The following is a 24,306-nucleotide window of genomic DNA, read 5'->3' on the forward strand; positions in this document are numbered from 1 at the left end:
CCCCCGGGCCAGTGCTCCTTTGAGTGTTGGTCCAAACTAGAGCCCTGTGCAGCGCCCCCTCGGGGAAACTCGAGGTTTGGTTTTAGTTGTATGGAGCGCTCATCTGAGTGTGCCCTGAGAACGAGATATGTGCAGCTCCTATCGGGATTTGTCGGCACATTCGGGCGGTGCTGCTGGACTTGTTTTACCATTGTCGAGGATGTCTTGTAACCGGGATGCCGAGTCTGATCGGATTGTCTTGGGAGAAGGAATATCCTTCGTTGACCGTGAGAGCCTGTGATGGGCTAAGTTGGGACACCCCTTCAGGGATTTGAACTTTCGAAAGCCGTGCCCGCGGTTATGGGCAGATGGGAATTTGTTAATGTCCGGTTGTAGAAAACCTGAAACTTAACTTAATTAAAATGCATCAACCGCGTGTGTAACCGTGATGGTCTCTTCTCGGCGGAGTCCGGGAAGTGAACATGGTGTTGGAGTAATGCTTGACGTAGGTTGTTCTAGGATCACTTCTTGATCATAGTTGTTCGACCGTGCCTTTGCCTTCTCTTCTCGCTCTCATTTGCGTATGTTAGCCACCATATATGCTAGTCGCTTGTTGCAGCTCCACATCATACCTTTTACCATACCTATAACCTTAAATAGTCTTGATCGTGAGGGTGTGAGATTGCTAGGTCCCCGTCACTCACAGATACTTCCAAAACCAGTTTGCAGGTGTCGTAACCGAGCTCAAGGAGGAGCTTGATGAAGATCTCGTTCTTTATGTTGTTTCCGTTTTCCAGTTGATCAGTAGTGGAGCCCAGTTGGGGTCGATCGGGGATCTGTGTAGCTTTTGGGGTAGTCTTCTTTTATTTTGGTTCCGTAGTCGGACCTTGATTGTATCTGGATGATGTAATGCTTTATTCATGTATTGTGTGAAGTGGCGATTGTAAGCCAGCTATGTATCTCTTTCCATTATGTATTACATGGGTTGTGTGAAGATTACCTCACTTGCGACATTGCTTTCAATGCGGTTATGCCTCTAAGTCGTGCTTCGACACGTGGGAGATATAGCCGCATCGAGGGCGTTACATTACTTGGACCCGAGCGTCGGCGACCTACCGTGTTCTACTCTTCCTCATTTTATGTGTGGTGCAGCCTCGTTGGCAGCGTGCGGGTCCTCGACGGAGCCGGCGATGTCCTTTGTCTCATTGCCGGCGGGGCAGCGGCTCGGCTGAGCGGGGGAAATCCTCCCCCTCGTTGCCGGCAGGGGCGGGATCTTGGCTGAGCCGGTGATGTCCTCTGCCTCGTTGTTGGCGGTGCGGTGCCTCAGTGGAGTAGGGCCTCGCCGAAGCCGGCGAGGTCCTCCGCCTCGGTGCCCGCGGGGCGGGGCCTCGGCGGAGCCGGGGATGTCCTATGTGTTGTTGTTGGCGCGGCGCGGCCTCGACGGAGTAGGGCCTCGCGGAAGCCGGTGAAATCCTTCGCCTCGGTGCCGGCGGGGCGGGGCAACGGCGGAGCCGGCGGTGTCCTCTACCTCGTTGTTGGCGCCGTGGGGCCTCGACGGAGCAGGGCCTCGTCGATGCCAGCGGAGCAGGGACTCGTCGGAGCTGGCATTGTCCTTTGCCTCGTCCTCGGTCTTGCCAAACACCGCCTCGCCTGCTTCATCACCCTCTTTGTAGGCAGCCACAGCCTCCGCCACCCGCATGCGGTACCGCCAGCGCTCGAGGCGGCTCTCGCGGGTGGAGCGGTATAAGTCGAGCAACGCCTCCTGCTCAGCCAGCTCCGCAACGATATGCTCCTTCGCTTGTAGGTGCTCCTGGAGGAGATGGTGGTTGTAGGCGGCTCGGCGTGGGCCTCCCAGGACTGCTCCTGACGCTTCTGCCTCACCGTGTCCATGTATTGGGAACATGCCTCGCCAATGGTCTTGATGCAATGCACTGGCGAGGATGGCGCGGAGGAGGGGGTTGGCGCCGGATCATCGACTACCATGTTATCCATTGGGACGTTGTCGTCCTCCGGCTTCCTGCCAGCCAGCCAGTCCATAGCAGTGGCTGCCATCTCCATGTGGTATGTCGTCTACCCGTCTGAAGAGCGTTGGAGCATGAGGAAGCCATGGTGGGCAGTAGTGGTGTGGACAGGAGAAAGGGAACAGAGGCGGATGACTGTGGCTATGGCTGGCGCAACAATTTATATAGCAAGGGTGGGCGGCGGAGGGACGGACGGCAGGTGCCGGAGTAGCCGCCTCGGCAACTGTGTATCATTAATGTGGGCAGTAGATGGACGGACGGACATAACTTGTGTCGATTGAACACAGAGCAATCACCTGCACCGGGAAGCGATGCGGGCGACACTGACCATTTCGGGCGGAAAACAAAAGCGGACGAGGGAGGCGGTCTGCGTGGGCCGGAGCGGTCAGACTCGTGTGTGGCAGCGGGTCGGTCCAGGAGCCGGGCATGCTGGCTCGCCAGCGAGCTCTCCGAGCTGAGCGACGACAATCAGACGATGGATGTAGCTTCCGACCAGGAGCCGACGTCACTGTCCAAGCCGATTCATGCCGTGTTCACCATAGAGCAGGTGCGGCCGCACTTCGATGCCCTAATGGCGGAAGAGCTATGAGTGCAGGACGACTTGTGCTGCAACCTCCATCTCCTCAACGAGCACCGGTGAACAAGCGAACGACAATGCCGTCGCAGACATGTGGCCGTATGATCCTGGTTTCCTGAATGACCAGCGGGCGTTGTATTAGACCATCCATAGGGCCCGTGAGGCACTCTCCATCGTCCTTCGAGTTGTTGCGCTCGCCGTGGCACCACCGTCTCACGTTGTCAACATGGTCAATGAACACGAGGAATGAGGAGATGACTTTACTTGGAGAGGATGATAGTGGGGACCCATCAGGGCCATAGCCGCACGTGCGCAAGTGCCTCCTTATTATATACAACTATAATTTTTTTGCTTCCTCCTAGTTTCCTAACATCATGGTCCCACACCATTGTCAACCTATGTAGTCAATAAATGAGAAAATTGCACAAGGAGCGGTCGACAGCTGGGACCAAGCAGTTCGAGCAGTATTTGTGTTTTTGACGTGTGAGCACTTTAGAGTCTTTCTTGAGTGATGTTTTTGTTGTTGCTCAGAGGAGAGCAGGGTATTAACTAGGAGGGTTGTGGCCCGTCTAGCCCAAGACAGATATCCATCCCAGATATTAAATTTTTTCAAGCTGAAAATGGCTAGCCCGGCTATACTTTTTTTTGAGGAATACCCAGGCAAGGTCAACTTGTTATTCTCTGCCCCGCTGGGCTACAAATCTTTCCTAGGAGGGATGAATTAGGCTGAACAAGAAAATGGGCTTTAAGAAGTAATAATGGGATGCAATTATAAAAATTGGGCAGTAACTATAAAAAATGCACTAAACACGTAATTAGTTTTTTAAAAAATATTATTATTGGATTTGAAAATTTTAATTTTATTAATTATTGCGTGCGCAATATTTCGTTGGATTTTTACATAATACAAATTATTTTGAAATTATATTTAATCTAACTAGAAATTTCGGGATAAAAATATTTCGGATCCCAACACAATTTGGGAAATTTTATTCAATTCTATTTTGAGTGGTTGGTTGAAATTATTAATCATTGTCCTAGGTAGAAAATGGGTTGTACTTTTAACAAACTGTAAATGGGTTGTACATTCTTATGAATCGCAAATGGGCTATATGTTCTCTACCACACACTTGTGGGCCTACAAAGTTGACGCGTCCCCTAAAAAAACTAAGTTGACGCGTCTGCAAGGCTATGCCAACTTATAGTCAACACACGGTTCTAGCAGCAGTGGCCGTTGGATGTCCATCTAACAGATGTCGTGCTTCTTCTTCAATCTCCGATATTCTTGCTTCAGCCGCCCAAAAAATGATTCCTCCCCCTGACATCTGGGGCACACCATTTCGGAGGCTGACTTGTGGGACTACTAAGTTGACACGTACCATGTGCTTTGTTAACTTAGTTAATATAAACGATTCTAGCTGTAGTCATCGTACGATGTCCATCCAATGGCCGTCGTGCTTCTTCAACCTCTGGTCTTCTTGCTCCAGCCGCCCAAACCATCGTTGGCCGTGCCAACTGCTCCTGCCTCCCATGTCCGGCTGTGCAGCCACCGCTGGCCATTCCATCCCTCTATACTCACCCACACCTCCTGTTATTCTCCGGCGATGGCAGCCTCACACCGCAGCCAAAGCAGTCAACCCACATACTCCCCTCCGCATGGGCATCCACTGCCGCGTCTTCCCTACCTTCGGGTCGTTTCCTTCCTAGGCCTCGCCATCGTCCACCGCCTTGGTGCTCTCGGCGCGCGTGGTTAATGTGGTCAATGAAGGACAGCCAACGGAAGAGGACATTAGGCGGTGAGGCTGACAGCTGGACCCACCAGCTACATCTCCGAACACAATGAAGTGCCTCCTTATTACTCGCAAAATAAAAACGATTCCTCCCCCTGATAGCTGGGACCGAGCAGCTATATCTTCGCACACAAGAAAGTGTGTCCTTATCCTCCCTGACCGCTGGGACCCACCCAGTCAAAGCGTACGTAGCGTTGTCTGTCTGGTCGCAAACGTGTATGTACATACTGGTCAGTCGGTCTCTCTGCAAGTATGAACTGTTGCCGAGGAAGTAGCGACACGTGTCATTGTAGAGCACCCGACATAGCAGTTCACGCAGTCCTGTCTATGTCTTGTACACGTATGTACAACCACCGGGCAAAAAAATACGGCCACGTATGTACATATGGGCAGGGTCTCAACCACGTACTCGTGCATATATACGGACGACTAGGGCTTGTGTACATGGAGAGGCAATGGACGGCAGCAACGCGTCCTGTTCATCGGGCAGCAAACTGACTGGGTCAGAACGGAGAAACAACATCTTGTTCATCAGGGGGCAACTGACTAGGTTGGAATGTCTCGTGTTCATTGGGAGCCAACCAACTTCGACGGAATAGTCGATCGAAATGAGGCCTGGTGTACCGCAGAACAGAGGAAACAAGCTTGTGTTGACCGGCCACGGTCGTAACGGGATCCTGTTCATCGGGAGGGATCTGGCGTACCACAAAACGGAGGAAATGGACTTGTGCTCAAGTGCCTACGGTCAAAACGGGGTCTTGTTGATCGGGAGGGGTGTGGCGTACCGCAAAATGGAGGAAACAGACTTGTGTTGGAGCGGTACGGTCAAAACGGGGGTCCTGTTCATTTGGAGGGGTGTGGCGTACCGCAAAACAGGACTCCACGGGCTATTGTTCATCTCTACCGTTGACCTCCTCCAGCCTCCACGGGCTACTGTACATCCACTGTCGACGTCCTCGGGCCTCCACCTGCAACTGATCATCCACGGGCTCCTGTTCATCCAGCCTCCACAGATCGTCCACCGGCTACTGTTCAACCAGCCCTCTCCATAGGGTCCTGTTCAACCACCCCTCCACAGGATACTGTTCATCCAGTCCTCTACCGGCTACTGCTCAACCAACCCTCCACGAGGTCGTCCCGTTCATCTAGTCCTCCACGAGGTCCTATTAATCCACCCAACTGGCTCGATCGGGGTTCTGTTCATCTAGCGGCAACGACCTCTACTACCACGGGGTCCTGTTCAGCCAACCCCCACCGGGAACTGTTCATCCAACCCCCCCCCCAACAACGATCGCTGTTCATCAAGGGAAGGAGGCAGCAGGTTCGGTCGGCTTTAGTTAGCAGTAGTAGCGAAGGAATCGCTCGATCGGGTTCAGTTAACAGCCAGATCGATCGATCGCTCAGGTTCAGTAATGCGTAGCCTGCAGTGCAATTGCTCGGGTTCAGTAGGCGAACGCCTCGCTCGGGTTCAGTTAGATCCCAATGCCTCGCACACACGCGCGTATGTGTATGAGAGAAACACGCATCGCTCGGCCCCCGACCACCCACCGTAACCGAGAACTCTCCGATATTTTCCTGGCCCTCCCTTCTACCACAATTTTTTCCATCATGGACGGCCTAAAGAATGTCATGCAACTGCGTCTCCGGCCCGCCCAGGATGAAAATCCCATTTTCTGTCATGATGTTTTGTCATAGAAGTAGGAGCGCACCACATCTATGATGATACTGGGGTTTGTCACAATTATCGTCATAGAAGTTTCATAAGCATAACAGAAAAAAATCGTTCAACCGAAAAAGTCACGGATGTGTCTTTTTTCTGTAGTGATACCTTCCGCTGGTGGTCGTCGGTGGCGAGGGAGGAAGCTGATGCGCGCTGTCTTCTCTGACCTGGCGCCGGCGTGGGAGGTCCTCCTCACCCTTGCTCCCCGCCGTCGAGTTGGCAAATCCCGCCGCCTTCCTCGCCACATCCCGCCGAGCGGAGGTATAACTTTTTTTAGAACCGTCCTTGTTCTAATGGCCCAGCTCCCAATGTCGCTGCTTCCATTTTTTGCATCAAGTTAGGATTGCTCCCCACGTCGCTGCATCCTGCATGTGGATGCTCTTTTAGCATTACAAATCTCTCCATGTAGCTAGCTCTGTCGTCTTGTCGAACACTCAAACACCACCTATATTTTTACTATCAGAGGAAAAAAGGTACTGCAGATACTGGCTAACGAACCGATCTCTTGGTTGGAGAGGGAAATAAAGATGCTGGCCTGACTAGTCTCTTGGTCGAAAAAGGATAGATATTGGGGGTGTTGGATCGACAATGCAACGGAGAATGAGCACGTCTAGATTTCTTGTGGTCACACAGGAAAGGTCACTAACGAGAACAAAGAATGCACAAATCCAGACATGCTTTTCATGTTTGCTGCACTTGGCAACACCTCTGCCTTACCAATTTATGCCTCAGTGGATGTAAAACGTGCTTGTGCCTCCCCTGTCCCTATGCCCTTACTACTGTTGTTAATCTAACATCACAGGTAAAATGAAACAATTCCACTATTAATGTGATGTCGCTATTAACTAATGCTACTGTCAATCTATTGCCATTGATAAAATGAATCAATGCCACCATCATTTTATGAAATGCTTTTGTCTTGCTTTATTTCTCATAAACAGTGTTTTGGGCCGTTACACTAAACTCTGACACCAGTAACATAGCTGCATCTCCAACTGCACAAAATTTAATTGCACAATGGTTGACACGACGATGTGTTTCTCCTTTCCGTATCACCCTTCGTTAGAACGATCGTTCCTGTTAACCGTGGATGTACGTACTGATCAAGTGCTACTCCCAATCTGTCATCACATAGTCATAATGCAATTGTTATGCATGTTAATGTAAGCCCCAGTTAATCTAGTGCGAGTGTTGATTTGATGTGATGGCACTTCTTAGACAATGCCACTTTTTCATATTGTCACTGTAATGCCATTGATAACATATGAGATGCTGCTGTTAATCATATGCCACTGCAAAAAAATGACACTGCTTAAATAACCCTGTTACATATTTGTGCAAACAGGGTTGTCTATCTCCATCTGGTTACTATTTGTGCAAACAGAAGCACAAACCTCATTTTTAGTGGAACATGTTGTTTGCTGACCTCACAGTACTCTAGGTATTCCTACATTCTTAACTAGGTAGAATGACCAAGGCAAGATGAAATAAGCTTATTCATACGTTAACTTGCTGTTTACAGTGTGGAACGAGCCTGTCATGTGTGGAGGAGCAAACAAGCACTGCAGTTGCTCCGTCAACGCAAGATAAAAGAGACTGTGTCATTGATGGCCTGGCCGGCGAGTAGGGTCGTGCAAACAGCGGTGCATTATTTTAGTGGAACTGCAAAAAAAGATATTGGGGTTAGTCGGACAAATTTTCTACAGCCACGCAGAAGGAATTGCGCTCATCGATTGCATAGAATTTCCTCCGTGCCATCATAGGAGATCACAAGGTGGAAATCAACTAACCACCTATAAAATTATGCATAATCTTCCTCACGCACGTCAGTATCCCCATCATCCATATGATCGTATTCTGTAATGCCGAGCTATTGATATCTGCTTCTATTTTGCGACAACGTTTAAGTACAGCGCTTTCCTATCTTTTCACATGCAGGACAATGAAGATGTTCAGTGGAACTGCACAAAATGGTCTGATGTTGAGTGATCTCTATTGCCTCCTCTGTTTGCCGCAATGTGTCAGCATAAATTGCAAGATGAGCCATCAAGCTAGCTGTGGAAAGTGCACGCAACATTTAGCAGAAAGAAGCATGCCCAGGAAATTAATGTGTCCGTAGGGAGGCCCTTTGCTTAGAGAAGCATCTATCATTTTTTCTTTATGTCTACATTTCCTCACAACTCTGTCTTGGTTATAGTCTTGTGAATCATTTAGATGCGTAAACATGTTGAACTTAATTACTTGTGAATGTTAGCTAGTATGCATACCGTATCTTGTGAAGCTTAGTTTATTGTGAATGTTAGCGTGTCAACCTTTACAATCTATGTATATTGTGGGCATGTCATTTGACCCCTCATTTTGCCGCGCTACGGCCAATGTGAGTGTCTGCATGCAGTACACCATCTTCTAATTTGGTGGATGCCAAGTCGGCCCGAAGAGGATCTATAACTTTTTTTGCAAGTTAAAAAATGTTACCAATGAGGAGTCATAACTAAGCTGGAGGCGTCTCTTATTTTCTATCAAATGGGCAATAAGCCGGAGAGCTGGAGAGTGTCTCTAATGGGCTGCTTCTAGTCTTAAGGCCCTCTAGTACGAAACACGGGCAGCCGACTGGGCCAATACAAAAGCCCATCCATCTTAAAGCCCATTGTTTTTGTTTTTTGCGAGGAGAAGCCCACATTTCTTGAAGAGGGGGCGATCCCAGAAAAACCCTCCTTCCTCCTCGCTTCCACTTATACTGCAACTAGCTGGACTCTCCCACTTCCGTCGCCCCCCAATTCCCCTCGCTCCCCATCTTCCTCACTCGTATAGAAAACACACACTCACCTTCTTCCTCACTCATACAGAAAACGCCTGCTCCTCATCTTCCACTCCTACAGAACACCACAGCCCTCCCTCTTCCCCACTCGCACTGCCACTAGGCTCGTCTCTGGCAACTCTACTCAAACCCGTGAGCTCGGTGCGACGCCCGTAAGGAAAATGGAGTCGGCTAGCCCCAGCGCTAAGAAGATGAGGCTCCCGCCAGCGGCGACGCCAGTTGTAGATCTCGCACCCGGCACTGCGGGGACAAGCGGTGAGCCCCTTGGATCTGAGGAACCCGTAGAATCTCCGGTGGACCACATGAGCGATCTCCGGACGACATCCTTGGGGATATCATCTCGCTTCTCCCCACCAAGGATTGCTGCCGCACACAAGTCCTCTCAACTCGGTGGCACCCTCTATGGTGCACCGCGCCCCTGAATCTCGACTGTCATTAGATATTTTTCCTTCCCGAATTTGATCTCCTCAGAGCCATCGTCTCCACTCACCAGCAGGGCCCCATTCAACGCCTTTGCATCCCGACACGCTACCTGCAGTCCATGCCTTGCATGGTGGATGGTTGGCTGACATCCCCTGAATTCGAAAAACTCTAGCAGTTTGAGTTATACTGTTACCACGAAAGTTTCATACCACGAACCGAACACTAAGAATTTGTGCCCACACCACCATTATCCATCTCGTGGTTTTCCTCCTCTCTCCACACCGCCACCTTGATATGTCTCCAACGTATCTATAATTTTTGATTGCTCCATGCTATTATATTATCTGTTTTGGATGTTAATCGGCTTTATTTTACACTTTTATATCATTTTTGGGACTAACCTATTAACCGGAGGCCCAACCCAAATTGTTGTTTTTTTGCCTATTTTAGTGTTTCGCAGAAAAGGAATATCACACGAAGTCCAAACGGAATGAAACCAGGAGACTTGGAGTGGGCGTCAAGAAACAATCAAGGAGGCCACGAGGCAGGGGGCGCGCCTACCCCCCTGGGCGCGCCCTCCACCCTCGTGGGCCCCTCGTTGCTCCACCGACGTACTTCTTCATCCTATATATATCCACGTACCCCCCAAACATCCAGGAGCACCACGAAAACCTAATTCCACCGTCGCAACCTTCTGTACCCGAGAGATCCCATCTTGGTGCCTTTTCCGAAGCTCCGCCGGAGGGGGCATTGATCACGGAGGGCCTCTACATCAACTCCATGGCCACTCCTGTGATGTGTGAGTAGTTTACTTCAGACCTTCGGGTCCATAGTTATTAGCTAGATGGCTTCTTCTCTCTCTTTGGATCTCAATACAAAGTTCTCCTCGATTCTCTTGGAGATCTATTTGATGTAATCTTCTTTTGGGGTGTGTTTGTCGAGATCCGATGAATTGTGGGTTTATGATCTAGATTATCTATGAACAGTATTTGATTCTTCTCTGAATTTTTTTATGTATGATTGGTTTATCTTTGCAAGTCTCATCGAATTATCGGTTTGGTTTGGCCTACTAGATTGATCTTTCTTGCAATGGGAGAAGTGCTTAGCTTTGGGTTCAATCTTGCGGTGCTCGATCCCAGTGACAGAAAGGGAAACGACACGTATTGTATTGCTGCCATCGAGGATAAAAAGATGGGGTTTATATCATATTGCATGAGTTTATCCCTCTACATCATGTCATCTTACTCAAAGCATTACTCTATCCACTCCAGTTGCCCTTCCCTGGAGCGCTTGCTGATTGTTTTGGGAATAGAAATCCCTATCAGTTGTCCCCAAATAAAGTCACCTCACCTTAAAAGCATTGGAATTTCTTTTGAAGGACAACAGCTCATCATCGAAGATGCCCCTTCACTTCAAAGGTTGCTCCTTCATTATTGTTATAAACCTTCGCAAATAACTGTCATCTCTATGCCCAAACTTGAGACCTTGTGTGTAATTCGTGATCTGTTTAATGATCACAACAAGTTGGTGTTTGGCTTCTCACTTTTTCAAGTACCATATATTATCATCTACACATTTGTAATCATAAGCTGCATTTTTCATTTGTGCGCATAAGTTTTATATCATCTTGGAGTACACTTTGGGTACTAATATTATGTTATATGCTCAATGGAGAGTTCTACCATGGATAACCTATCAATGCTGCTGGATTCTGTCAAGATCTTATATATCAAAATGTATAGTTATGATCTGAACATAATTATTGGCTTGCTGCGATACTTTCGATGTCTGGAGAATTTATATATAAAGGTTATGATTTCATGCACATTGAAAGCCCGTATATATTGTACTAGATCTTAACCGTTTAGCTATCGCTCTTTCGACATACTCTTTTTTTAGACCTTAACTGTTTCCGATCTTCATGTCTACTTAGGAACTAACACAGGGAGAAAAACATATAACCAATCGGTGGCGTAATAAGCACCAGGATTTTCTGAGTTCTCATGACATTCGTTTGAGGACAATAACGATGAAAGGATATGCATCCAACCAGGCAAACAAAAGCTTTGTCAAATTCTTCCTGTTGAATACGAGGTTACTATTATCCATGAGGCTTAAGTTTTTAAACAAGAGACTTCTCACGGACGGACATGTTGAACACCAAAAAAGAATTTTCAGGTGGACAGATGGGCTTCTGAACGTGCTCCGCTTCTATTTACAACACCTTGTAGTCATCCTCCAATAAATGTTTTTGCACAGGATGTTGATTTTATGGATCAGACCGATCCATTTGTTTGTGATTGCAAAAAATAGTGGTTGGGTTAGATGTTATTGCCATGTTCAAGCTGGGTATTGTCTAAATTTGGTGAACAATTAATCGTTGGCCTTCTTGCACCATTTGTAAGCTTGAGTTACATGTTGTTACCCTCGTACCCCCATCCGACTGCCACTACACTACCAAATCTTCCATGGCTCCTGTTCGTTCCTGTCCGAGGCCTCGCCATCATTCTCTGCCTTGGTTCGCTCGCTATGTCCGCCGACGTCTGGCATTGTCAACATGGTCAACAACCGAGAGGAATAAGGAGATGACTGTGCATGGAGAGGCTGACAATAGGGACCCACCAGGGTCATTGCATTATGCAAGCAGGTGCCTCGTTATTACAAGCGAAAAAAATACTTCCTCCTAATTGTTTGACAACTAGGTCCCACGCCATTGTTGATGTAGTCAATAAACAAGAAAATTACAAAACGATCGGATAACACCAGGGACCCAGCAGCTTGCCCAATTGTTTTTTAGTTTTAGAGACGGAGCTCAATTGCGCATTGTGCGGGGGTTGTGGCCCGTGTAGCCCATGCTTACGCTTTTATTTAAGCACATGACGAGCCCAGTTGATATCTTTTTTGTTTCTGAAAATGGCTAGCCTAGTTCTTTTTTTTGCAGAATACCCAACTGAGGCCTACTTGCTTTTCTCAACCCTGCTGGGCTGCAAATCTTTCAAGAAGAGGAGCGATGTAAGTAGTAAGAAATGGGCTTCCTCAGGAAATGGGCTCTAACTAGTAAGGAATGGGATGTAAATTTTTAAACCAAAGTCAACCGGTAATTACATTCAAATATCATTTTTCTGGATTTTTCTACTCTTATAAAAAGCAAAGTTGGTGATGATGGTGTGCCTGCCATCCTACAATATAGGCCGTCTGATCTATATCTATTGGATAGGAAGGAAACTATGACAATTTACCCGAACTCCTCTCCACATTTGCAGATAAGGCCTTCCCTCGTTCATCCTTTTCTCTGGCAAGATAAACTACTCATACAAATGCATCTTGCTGTTCCGTGCAACACACGGGCATCTTGCTAGTCAAGATTTTAAATTTCATTCATTTTTTGCGTAGAATTTTTTTGATATATTTTTAAAATTTATTTTTAATGTGACTCGAAATTTCGTGATTAAAAGAGTTCGGACCCCTCCGAAATATGCAAAATTATGTTAATTTTTTTAGAAGTGCCCAGAATATGGTCTGTAATGCTAATAAAAAGAATATGGGCTATAAAATATCCTTAAGAATTAGGAAATGGGCTGTACAATTATTGAAAATAATGGCTGTTGTTTTCCATAGATTTGGAGGCCGATTTCTGGGCCTACTAGGTTGACGATGACGCTGCCCTAAAAGAAATTGACGCGTACGCAAGGCTTTGTCAACTTAGTCAACATAGAGCAGTGACTGTTGGATGTCCATCAAACGGCCATCATGCTTCTTCAATCTTTGATCTTCCTACTCCAGCCGTCCAAACCAGCAGTGGAGGGACTGCCTGCTCCCTCCTCCCGTGGCCGGCTGTGCTGCCGCCAGGACATCCCTCTACCCACCCGCACATCGTGTTATTTTCCGGTGACGTCAGCCTCACCCTGTAGTCGACCAGTCAGCGCTCATACTCCCCTCAGTGTGGGCATCTCCTGTTGTGTCTCTGCCGGCTCTAGCTTGTTCCCCTCCTGGGCCTCACCCTCGTCCATCGCGTTTGTGCTCTTGGCGTGGCGTGGTCAACATGATCAACAAACAACAGCCATCGGAAGAGGGATGTAGGTGGAGAGGCTAACAGTAGGGATCCACACAAGCAAGTGCCTCCTTATTACACGAAAATAGTGGGGCTTCTCTGGGTCGTTCCAGTCTGGGGCCTCGCCGTTGTTCACCGCCCTATTGCTCTTGGCGGCATGGTCAACGAACGACATCCGTTGGAAGAGGACTGCACGTGGAAAGGCTAACAGCTGGGTCCATGGCCACACGCAAGGAAGTGCCTCCTTATTACGCGCAAAATAATGATTCCTCCACCTGGGACCCACCGGAAGGGCCTTTGTATTTCACGAAAAAAACATTCCTCCCACTAACAACTTGGACCCACCAGTTATATCTTCGCACGCAAGGAAGTGGCTCCTTATTACGCACAAAAAAATGAATACTCCCTCTGCTAGCTGGGACCCACCATAGTGGGAGACTGACTTGTGGGCCTACTAAGTTTACGTGGATGGAGGGCTTTGTCAAATTAGTCAATATGAACGATTCTAGCTCCAATGACCATACGATGTCCATCCAACGCCCATAGTTCTTCTTCAACCTCTGGTCTTCTTCCTCCAGCCGCCCAAACCAGCGCCGGTTGTGCCACCTGCCCCTGCCTTCCGTGGCTGGGTCTGCTGCCGCGCAGGCCTCACCGCCCCACCCTACTCCTACCTCTGGCCAGGCCATCCATCTAATCACCCACAACCCCTATTATTCTGCGGCGATGCCAGCCTCACACTACAGTCGAACCAGTCAACCCTCGTACTACTCTCCGTGAGGGCATCCACTGCCGCGTCTTCCCCTGCTCCACGTCGTCCCCTTTCTAGGCCTTGCCATCGTCCACCGCCTTGGTGCTCTTAGCACGCCGTGATCAATGTGGTCAAGGAACGACTTCCATCGGAAGAGGACTGTAAGTGGAGAGGCTGACAGCTGGGTCCACGGCCGCAACAAGGAAGTGCCTCCTTATTACATGCACAATAATGATTCCTCCACCTGACAGCAGGGATCCACCGAACGGGCCACCGCATTTCATGGAAAAAATGTTCCCCCTGACTGCTGGGACCCACCAGCTACATCTTCGCACGCAAGGAAGTGCCTCCATATTACGGGCAAAAATGATTCTCCCCCTGATAGTTGGGACCCACCAGCTATATCTTCGCAAGCAAGGAAGTACCTCCTTACCTCCCTGATAGTTGAGACCCACCCGGTCGAACCGTACATAGGGTTGTTTGTCTGGTCGCCAACGTGTATGTAGATAATGGTCGATCGGTCTGTCTGCAGGCTACAGCGATAAACCGTGGCCGAGTAAGGAAGGACACATGTCGTAGTAGAGGCGCAGACGTAGCATGCCACGCAGTGATGACGACATGACTACCTTGGATACGACCAAAACTATTGCATACATGTATATTTGTGAGGTGATTTATAATGGAAACTATGCAATAATTTATTTATGCCATTCCGAACAAAAATACTTCACAGACTTTTGTGTCATATCTAATTGCAGGTGTATGGGACATTTGTGCAATCCACATATGAAGATAAGGGGAAAAGAGAAGTTTGTGTGCTATTCAAAAAGTCCTCTCACGTAACTTTTAGGCCAAGAGAAGATAGAGTGCATGTCTCTCACGTTCTGGATTCAAATTCGGACTGCATAGACATACCTGACTCAAAACGTCAATAACTCTTTCATACGGACTCTGAATTGGGTGATTCTTTTTTTGTTGGAATGTAGATTTCATGCACTTTCCAACACAATTAGATCCACCTTCAAATTCATCCAGAGCGTTGAGTTATGGACGAAACAATCTGATGTTGCAACAGAATCCGAGTCAAACTACAAGTCCAAAGGTGTTGCATCACCTCCACTTGGGCCCATGAGCCTTGTACGACCTAGGGTTGGTTTTAGGATGCCTTGTGACGTCCTCCCACCTCCTTGGCTGCCAGCCCTTGCTCCTATATAAGTATATCCATCTAGTAGCTTTTTGCTTGGATTTTATTTAGTTAAAAGTTAGCCATTGCTACAACTTCGTGCACTTCGTTTGTGTCCAACGACCAGACCAAGACCGCTTATGAAACCCCAATTTTGTCAATACTTCATCCATATTCGCAATATTCAAACTGCTTTATCATATTCTTGCTTGTTCTTCGATTGCTTGCAGGGAATAGACCTTCGTGGTCAGGTTGATCGTGCTCCAGCATGGTCAATAACCTCTCGGAGTTGGTTTAGCGATTGCTAAAGTGCAACGTCGTGCACATTTGTAGTCGGATCATCAAAGTTGTCTCCACCAAATCGATAGTTATCATCTCACTGAAAGATTGGGACACCCTGCCTCTATCAAGTGGTATCAGATTTCCAGGTTGCTCGGTGAGATTTTATAGTTTTTCGTAGTTTAGATCGAGTCTGTTCTTCATACCTATAGTCCACGAAAAAGCCAAAAAAATTAGGATTAGTTCATCCTATCCGAAGCAATCTAAGGCTTTACATAATCTTTTTTGTATTTGCTTTGTTGAATTTGTGGTGGCATTGCCGTGTCAAGTTGCTGGTCTTAGCGTCTAGTCCTTTAGAGTTTCGAGTTCTGTTCACAGAATGTCACGTTGCCGCTGCCATATATCACCACTGCATCATCATCATCACTGCTACCATATACCACCACTACACCAACTTCATCGCTGCTGCCATAAACCACCACCACATATTCATCGCCAATCCGAGTCCATATACGCCACCACATATCCGTCGCCTTCACGCCAATTCGAGTCCACCTGCAACATATATCCGCCACCAGTCCGAGTTCCACCAGATTCATCTCCGCCATCAGTCCGAGTTCCACCAGATTCATCTCTGCCACCAGTCCTAGTCCGAGTTCAGTTTTTGTTACTCTATTTTGGATTTCCAGATCACGCCATACTCCGAGTCGTGATAGAGTAGGACTCCCGAACTTTCGTGCTACCCGCAGTAGAAAAATAGTTCTAGTTTAAAAAAAGTAAAAAAAAGAAAAAAAGAGAGAAAGAAAAAAGTGTGAGGAAAAAAAGAGAGAAAAAGAAACAAAATTCGGATCTATCTTGATTCAATCTTGTAATTGAATTCGGATTGGAATCTGTTTTGTGCACTGTTCAATAAAACAGGCATACCTTCCTCACACGACGTCTGTTTTGGCTCCGCAAGTACTCAAATGAAAGTTAGCGCTGAGCCTCATCTAACTAGTTGTTGAAGCTAGTACAATATTTGGCACCTCAAAACTGTCTCAAAAATAGGTCGTTTTGCCCTCCGAAGTTTGTGAACACAGCTTATTCCAGTTTTTGAGACTAGTTTTAGAATTTTCTGACTCCTCATATCAACTCGGAATTGAGTGATTCCTTGTGCGTTTGAAAGGTTGAGTTAGTATCATTCTTGAAAAAAATGTCAAAAAATTGGCACAAACTTTTCCAGAGGAAAGTTGGAGAGAAAGTTGTTGATATATCCTGCTTGGCTGTTGTTTCACATCATTATCTTTACTGCTATTGTGATCTTCACTTATATCTTGTTGTCCAGAGCTACTTCATATCCTTCATTGATGCTAGTTTTGCTAAGGCATGACCTTGTTAGTGTTCTAGCCTCGCATCTCTAGTCCGGTCTAGCCTAGAACCAGCACAGTAACGTTGTTGAGCGTTTATTCAACATTGCATCTCTGAATTGATTATTGCCAATCTTTTGCTACCATATATTTAAGCCTTACAAGATCCACATATTTCTACAGCGTGTATACATGCGTTCCGCTGGCAATCACTTTACTCAATCTTCAGAGTTATTTGACACCGCTGGTTGCCTGTCACCACCTACTGCTTGGTAAGAACTTGTAAGATACTGATATTTTCTTTACTCTGAGCGGTTTACCACCACAGCCTAGTAGTTCATAGGAACATTTTCTTGAATTTTCTTCTTGTTTCTACTAATCATGATAGGGTCCGAAGATAGAAGTTCGTGGACTATGGATACATCTTCACCATCACGAGAGGTGGGACAACACACACAAGCATATGGTCAGGTTATCTCTTTACCATCATTTGAGGGTAGATTTAATCTTGCTATATATCTAGCTTGGGAGCTTGAAGTAGAACAAGTTTTTAGTCACCATGATTTTTCTGAACATGAGAGAGTACGAGCTACCACTATAGCATTTATTGGTTTTGCTTTTGTTTGGTGGAGTGTAGATTGTAAAACAAACATTGATAACCAATCCACAACTTGGAAAGATTTGAAAGCTGTAATGAGACAACAATTTTTTTCTCCTTACTATCGTCGTGAATTGCTTCGCAAATTGGAAAAATTAAAACAAGGCTATAACATTGTTCATGCTTACTACCAAGAGTTCAAATCTTATATGCATCATTGTGACATAGAAGAATCTGAGGATGATACAATGAATAGATTTTTTGGTGGTTTGAACCATGATATCCGTGCAAGATTTCAGTATATTCCTCGTTGCATTACTGGTATGTTTGTTTGCGCTTGTACCTTTGAGAGACAGATATAGGAGGATGCATTGGGTGACTACAACAACAACTATTCCAGTTCATGCTCACCATCGACGGTTGGTTACTCCACCGTTGCACCTACTAGAGCAGCCCCACTTTGGATTGTGAGCGCGACATCATCTCAAGAGTATGGTACATTGTCAACGTCCATACCTACATCAGCTACGTCTTTGCGACAAGATAACAGTAAAGGTATTGATGATATAACTTCACATGAGAATGATGCATGCCTAGTTAACTTGAATGCATCATGTGTTGAGTTACCTGTTGATTTGAGCACACCACCTATTTTAGAGAACCTTGTTACTGTCATGAATGCGTCATGTGATGAAACAACTGAAATACCAACAATTTTGAGTGCACCCATTGAATTAATTGTTGATGCAAAAGAACCAATGTTTAATCATTTTGATATGACCTCTAATCTTGGTGATAATTCTGTGTCCAATGACTTATTGCATGTTTGCTTATTTAAGCATGTTGTAGCATGCAAATTTGATACAAGTAAGGTTTATTCACCAATGTTGGGATGGTTTAATGATGAACATTGTCAATCTTTTGAAATGAATAAGAGCTTCACTTATATGTGCAAACTGAGTTCCAATATTTTCATGCCTTCTACTTCTTGTGATATTTTTTGGCTTTAGATTTTATGAACTATGAAAGTTACTTATGTATGCGTGTGTCATATGTGCAAAAATTCAAGAATTCATCCGATTAACTAGTTAACTTGCCGATTAATCCCTACTCATAGGGTCCCCGAGTAGCCGATTACCCGATAAATCGTCCGATTAATTGATTAAATGGCCGATTAACTTCCCGATTAGCCTATTAATCCCCTACTCACCAGCCGACTGAGCATCTACGAGTTAACGATTTCCTCAACAATGGCAAAATTCATGGGAAATAAAAATGGATGACATATACATATACAACATGTACACCTTGTCTCTTTTGTTAACCACATTTCAGATTAAGCAACGCCGACGACGTCATTATTTTCAAGCAGGGGAGGATGAAGAGGACATGACTAACTTGGATACGACCAAAAATATTGCACACATGTATATTTGTGAGCTGATTTCTAATGCAAACTATGCAATAATTTATTTATGTCATTCAGGACAAAAATACTTCACAGACTTTTGTGTCATATCTAATTGCAGGTGTATGGGACATTTGTGCAATCCACATATGAAGATAAGGGGAAAAGAGAAGTTTATGTGTTGTTCAAAAAGTCCTCTCACGTCACGTTGGGGCCAAGAGAATGTAGAGTCCAAGTTTCTCACGTTCTGTATTCAAATTCGGACTGCACAGACAGACCTAACTCAAACGCAAATAACTCTTTCATATGGACTCCGAATTGGGTGATTCTTTTTTTTGGAAAGTAGATTTCGTGCACATTCCACACAATTGGATTCACCTTCAAATTCGTTCGAAGCATTGAGTTATGGACGAAACAATCTGACGTTGCAGCAGAATCCGAGTCAAACTACAAGTCCAAAGGTGTTGCATCACCTCCACTTGGGCCCATGAGCCTTGTACGACCTAGGGTTGGTTTTAGAATGCCTTGGGACATCCTCGCACCTCCTTGGCCGCCATCCATTTCTCCTATATAAGTATATCCATCTAGTAGCTTTTTGCTTGGGTTTTATTTAGTTAAAAGTTAGCCATTGATGCAATTTCGCGTACTTCGTTTGTGTCCAACGACCAGACCAAGACCGCTTATGAAACCCCAGTTTTGTCAATACTTCATTAATATTCTTAATATTCAGACTGCTTTATCATATTCTTGCTCGTTCTTCGATTGCTTGCAGGAATAGACCTTCGTGGTCAGGTTGATCGTGCTCCCGCGTGGTGAATAACCTCTGGGAGTTGGTTTAGCGATTGCTAAGGCGCAACATCGTGCACGTTTGTCGTCGGATCATCAAAGTCGTATCCACCAAATCGATGGTTATTATCTCACCGAAAGACAGGGACACCCCGCCTCTACCATGCAGGGTTCAAGAAAGTAAATACGGCCACGTACATACACTTAGGCGGGGTCTCGAACGCCTACTCGTGCATACATACGGCCAGGGCTCGTGTACATGGAGAGGCAGCCAACCGGCTGGTTCGGAATGGAGAAACTGCGTCATGTTCATCGAGAGGCAACAAAATGCATCCTATTCATCGGAGCCAATTATCTTGGATGGAACAGCCGAAACGAGGCCAAGCGTATTGCAGAATGGAGGAAATGGCCTTCTGTTCGACCGCTTAAGGTCAAAACGGGATCCTGGTCATCGGGAGGGGTTTGGCGTACCGCAAAACGGAGGAAACAAACTTCTCTTTAACCCCTACGGTCGAAACGAGGTCCTGTTGATCGCGAGGGGTGTGGCGTACCGCAAAACGGAGGAAACAAACTTCTCTTCGACCTCCTACGGTCGAAACAGGGGTCTTGTTAATCAGGAGGGGTGTGGCATATCGCAAAATGGGACTCCACGGGCTACTGTTCATCCACCGTCGACCTCCCCCAGCCTCCACCTGCGACTGTTCATCCACGACGCCCTCCAGCCTCCACCAGCTACTGTTCGTCCACGGGCTCTTGTTCAACTAGCCTCCACCGGCTACTGTTCAACCAACCCTCCATGGGGTCCTGTTCATCCACCCTCCACCGGCTACTATTCAACCAGCCCTCCACACGGGGTCCTGTTCAACCAGCCCTCCACGGGGTCCTGTTCATCCACCCCCAACCGGCTCGGGTGTGTGGAAGCCTCCTCTCGATCGGGGTCCTGTTCATCCAGTGGCAACAACCTCTACTACCACGGGGTCCTGTTCAACCAACCCCAACAACGATCACTGCTCATCAAGAGGTAGCAGGTTCAATCGACTTCAGTTAGCAGAAGTAGCAAAGGAATCGCTCGATCGGGTTCAGTTAACAGCCAGGGATCGATCGATCGCTCGGGTTTAGTAACGCGTAGCCAATGCAATCGCTCGGGTTCAGTAAGCGAACGCCTCACTCAGGTTCAGTTAGAGCCCAATGCCTCGCACAGACGCACGTAGTGTATGAGAGAAACGCGCAAACCTCCGTGCATCGCTCGGCCCCGACCACCCACCGCGACAGGGAACTCCCTGAAATTTTCCTCGCCCTCGCTTCTACCAAGGTTTTTCCCATCATGGACAGCCCAAAGAATGTAATGTAGCTGCGTCTTCGGCCCGCCTAGGACGAAAAACCCATTTTCTTTCATGATTTTTTGTCACAGAAGTAGGATCCCACCACATCTATGATGATACCAGGTTTTGTCACAACTATCTTCATAGAAGTGTCATAAGCATGATAGGAAAAAAATTGTTCGGCCCAAAATGTCATGGATGTGTCTTTTTTTGTAGTGATAAGAAATAATTACCTCGTAAGGATGAAATAATTGCTCTTGCTTCTATTGCCATGCCTCCTACTGATCACTAGAACAATATTTGCTAGACCATGAAAATGATATGCATATGCATGAAAGAAATGAAATAGATAAAAATTTCTTTGAACAACGACCTCTGCTTAAACACAATTTGCCTATTGAAACTCCAGGAGGTCCTCCTCCACCTAAAGGTGATCCTATGTTTGAATTAAAACAATTGCCAGACACTTTGAAATATGCTTATCTTAATGACAAAAAGATATATCACGTTATTATTAGTGCTAAACTTTCAGAACATGAAGAAGAAAGATTATTGAAAATTCTGAAGAACCACTGAGCTGCGATTGGGTACACTCTTAATGATCTTAAGGGCATTAGTCCAACTCTATGTCAGCACAAGATCAATATGAAACCTGATGATAAACCCGTTGTTGATCACCAATGAAGTTTGAGCCCCAATATGAAGGAAGTGGTAATAACTTAAATATTAAAACTTGTGGAAGCAGGTATAATCTATTCCATAGATAATAGTAGATGGGCAGGTCCCGTTCATTGTGTCCCTAAGGGAGGTATTGCTTTTGTTCCTAATGATAAAACTGAACTCATTCCGCAAAGAATTGTCACTGGCTATAGAATGGTAATTGATTTTAGAAAATTAAATAAAGCAACTAGAAAAGATCATTACCCTTTGCCTTTTATTGATCAAATGCTAGAAAGACTATCCAAGCACACACACTTTTTCTTCCTTGATGGATATTCTGTTTTTGCTCAAATACCTGTTTCACAACCCGATCAAGAGAAAACCACCTTTACTTGCCCTTTTGGAACTTATGCTTATAGACGTATGCCTTTTGATTTATGCAATGCACATTCTACCTTTCAAAGATGTATGACTGCTAAATTCTCCGATTTTTGTGAAAAGATTGTTGAGGTTTTCATGGATGACTTTTTCATTTACGGAATGTCTTTTGATGATTGCTTAAGAAACCTTGATCGAGTTTTGTAGAGATGTGAGCAAACTAATCTTGTCTTGAATTGGGAGAAGTGACACTTTATGGTTAATAAAGGTATTGTTTTGGGGTGTAAAATTTCTGAACGAGGTATTGAGGTGGATAAAGCTAAAGTTAATGCAATTGAGAAAATGCCATGTCATAAAGATATTAAAGGTATTCGTAGTTTCCTTGGTCATGTTGGTTTCTATAGGAGGTTTACTAAAGACTTATCTAAAATTTCTAGGCCTCATACGAATCTTTTACAGAAGGATGTCCCATTTGTTTTTGATGATGATTGTATAGAAGCCTTTGAAACGCTTAAGAAAGCCTTAATTTCTGCACCTATAGTTCAACCACCTAATTGGAACTTGCCTTTGAAATTATGTGTGATGCTAGTGATTATGTTGTTGGTGTTGTTCTAGGACAGAGAGTTGATAAAAAATTAAATGTTATCCATTATGCTAGTACACTCTAGACAGTGCTCAACGAAATTATGCTACTACTAAAAAAGAATTTTTAGCAGTTATGTTTGCTTGTGATAAATTCATATCTTATATTGTTGATTTTAAAGTAATTGTGCACACCGATCATGCTGCTATAAAATATCTTATGGAAAAGAAAGATGCTAAACCTAGAGTTATTAGGTTGGTTCTCTTGTTACAAGAATTTGAATTACATATCACTGATAGGAAAGGAGCTGAGAACCCCATAGATGATAACTTGTCTAGTTTAGAAATTATTCTTGATGACCCGCAACCTATTAATGATAGTTTTCCTGATGAACAATTAGCTACAATAAATATTTCTCATAACACTCCTTGGTATGCCAACTATGCTAATTATATTGTTGCTAAATATATACCACCTAGTTTTACATACCAACTAAAGAAAAAAATCTTCTATGATTTAAGACATTACTTTTGGGATGACCCGCATCTTTATAAAGAAGGAGTAGATGGTATTATCAGACGTTGTGTACCTAAGCATGAATAGGAACAAATCCTACAGAAATGTGACTCCGAAGATTATGGGGGACATCATGCGGGAGATAGAACTGCTCGTAAGGTATTGGAATCTGGTTTTTATTGCCCTACTCTCTTCGAGGATGCACCTAAGTTTGTTTTATCTTGTGATGGATGCCAAATAATTGGTAATGTTGGTAAGCGTTAGGAAATGCCTATGAATTATTCACTTGCTGTTGAACTATTTGATGTTTGGGGTTTTGACTACATGGGTCCTTTTCCTTCCTCTAATGGATATAATTATATTTTGGTTGCTGTTGATTATGTTACTAAGTGGGTATAAGCTATTCCAACTAGTAGTGCTGATCACAACACCTCTATTAAAATTCTTAAGAAAGTTATTTTCCCAAGGTTTGGAGTCCCTAGATATTTAATGACCTATGGTGATTCACACTTTATTCATGGCGCTTTTCGTAAAATGATTGCTAAGTATGATGTTAACCATAGAATCGCATCACCCTATCACCCTCGGTGTAGTGGTCAAGTTGAACTTAGTAATAGAGAAATAAAATTAATCTTACAAAAAACTGTCAATGGGTCCCGAAAGAATTGGTCTAAGAAATTAGATGATGCACTTTGGGCTTAGAGAACAACTTATAAAAATCATGTGGGTATGTCTCCTTATAAAATGGTTTATGGGAAAGCTTGTCATTTGCCTCTTGAGTTAGAACATAAAGCATATTTGGCAATTAAAGAACTCAACTATTATTTCAAACTTTCCGGTGAAAAGAGGTTATTTGATATTAGCTCATTAGATGAATGGAGAACCCAAGCTTATGAAAATGACAAATTATTTAAAGAAAATGTTAAAAGATGGCATGATAAAAGAATCCAAAAGTGTGAGTTCAAAATTGGAGAATATGTTCTTTGATACAACTCTCATTTTAGATTCTTTGCAGGAAAACTCCTATCCAAATGGGAAGGACCGTATGTTATCGAAGAGCTTTATCGTTCTGTAGCTATCAAAATAAATAATGCCGAAGGTACTAACCCGAAGGTTGTCA

Source organism: Triticum urartu, chromosome 6A, assembly GCF_056163025.1.
Source record: "Triticum urartu cultivar PI428250 chromosome 6A, HENAU_Tu73, whole genome shotgun sequence".
Classification (NCBI taxonomy): domain Eukaryota; kingdom Viridiplantae; phylum Streptophyta; class Magnoliopsida; order Poales; family Poaceae; genus Triticum; species Triticum urartu.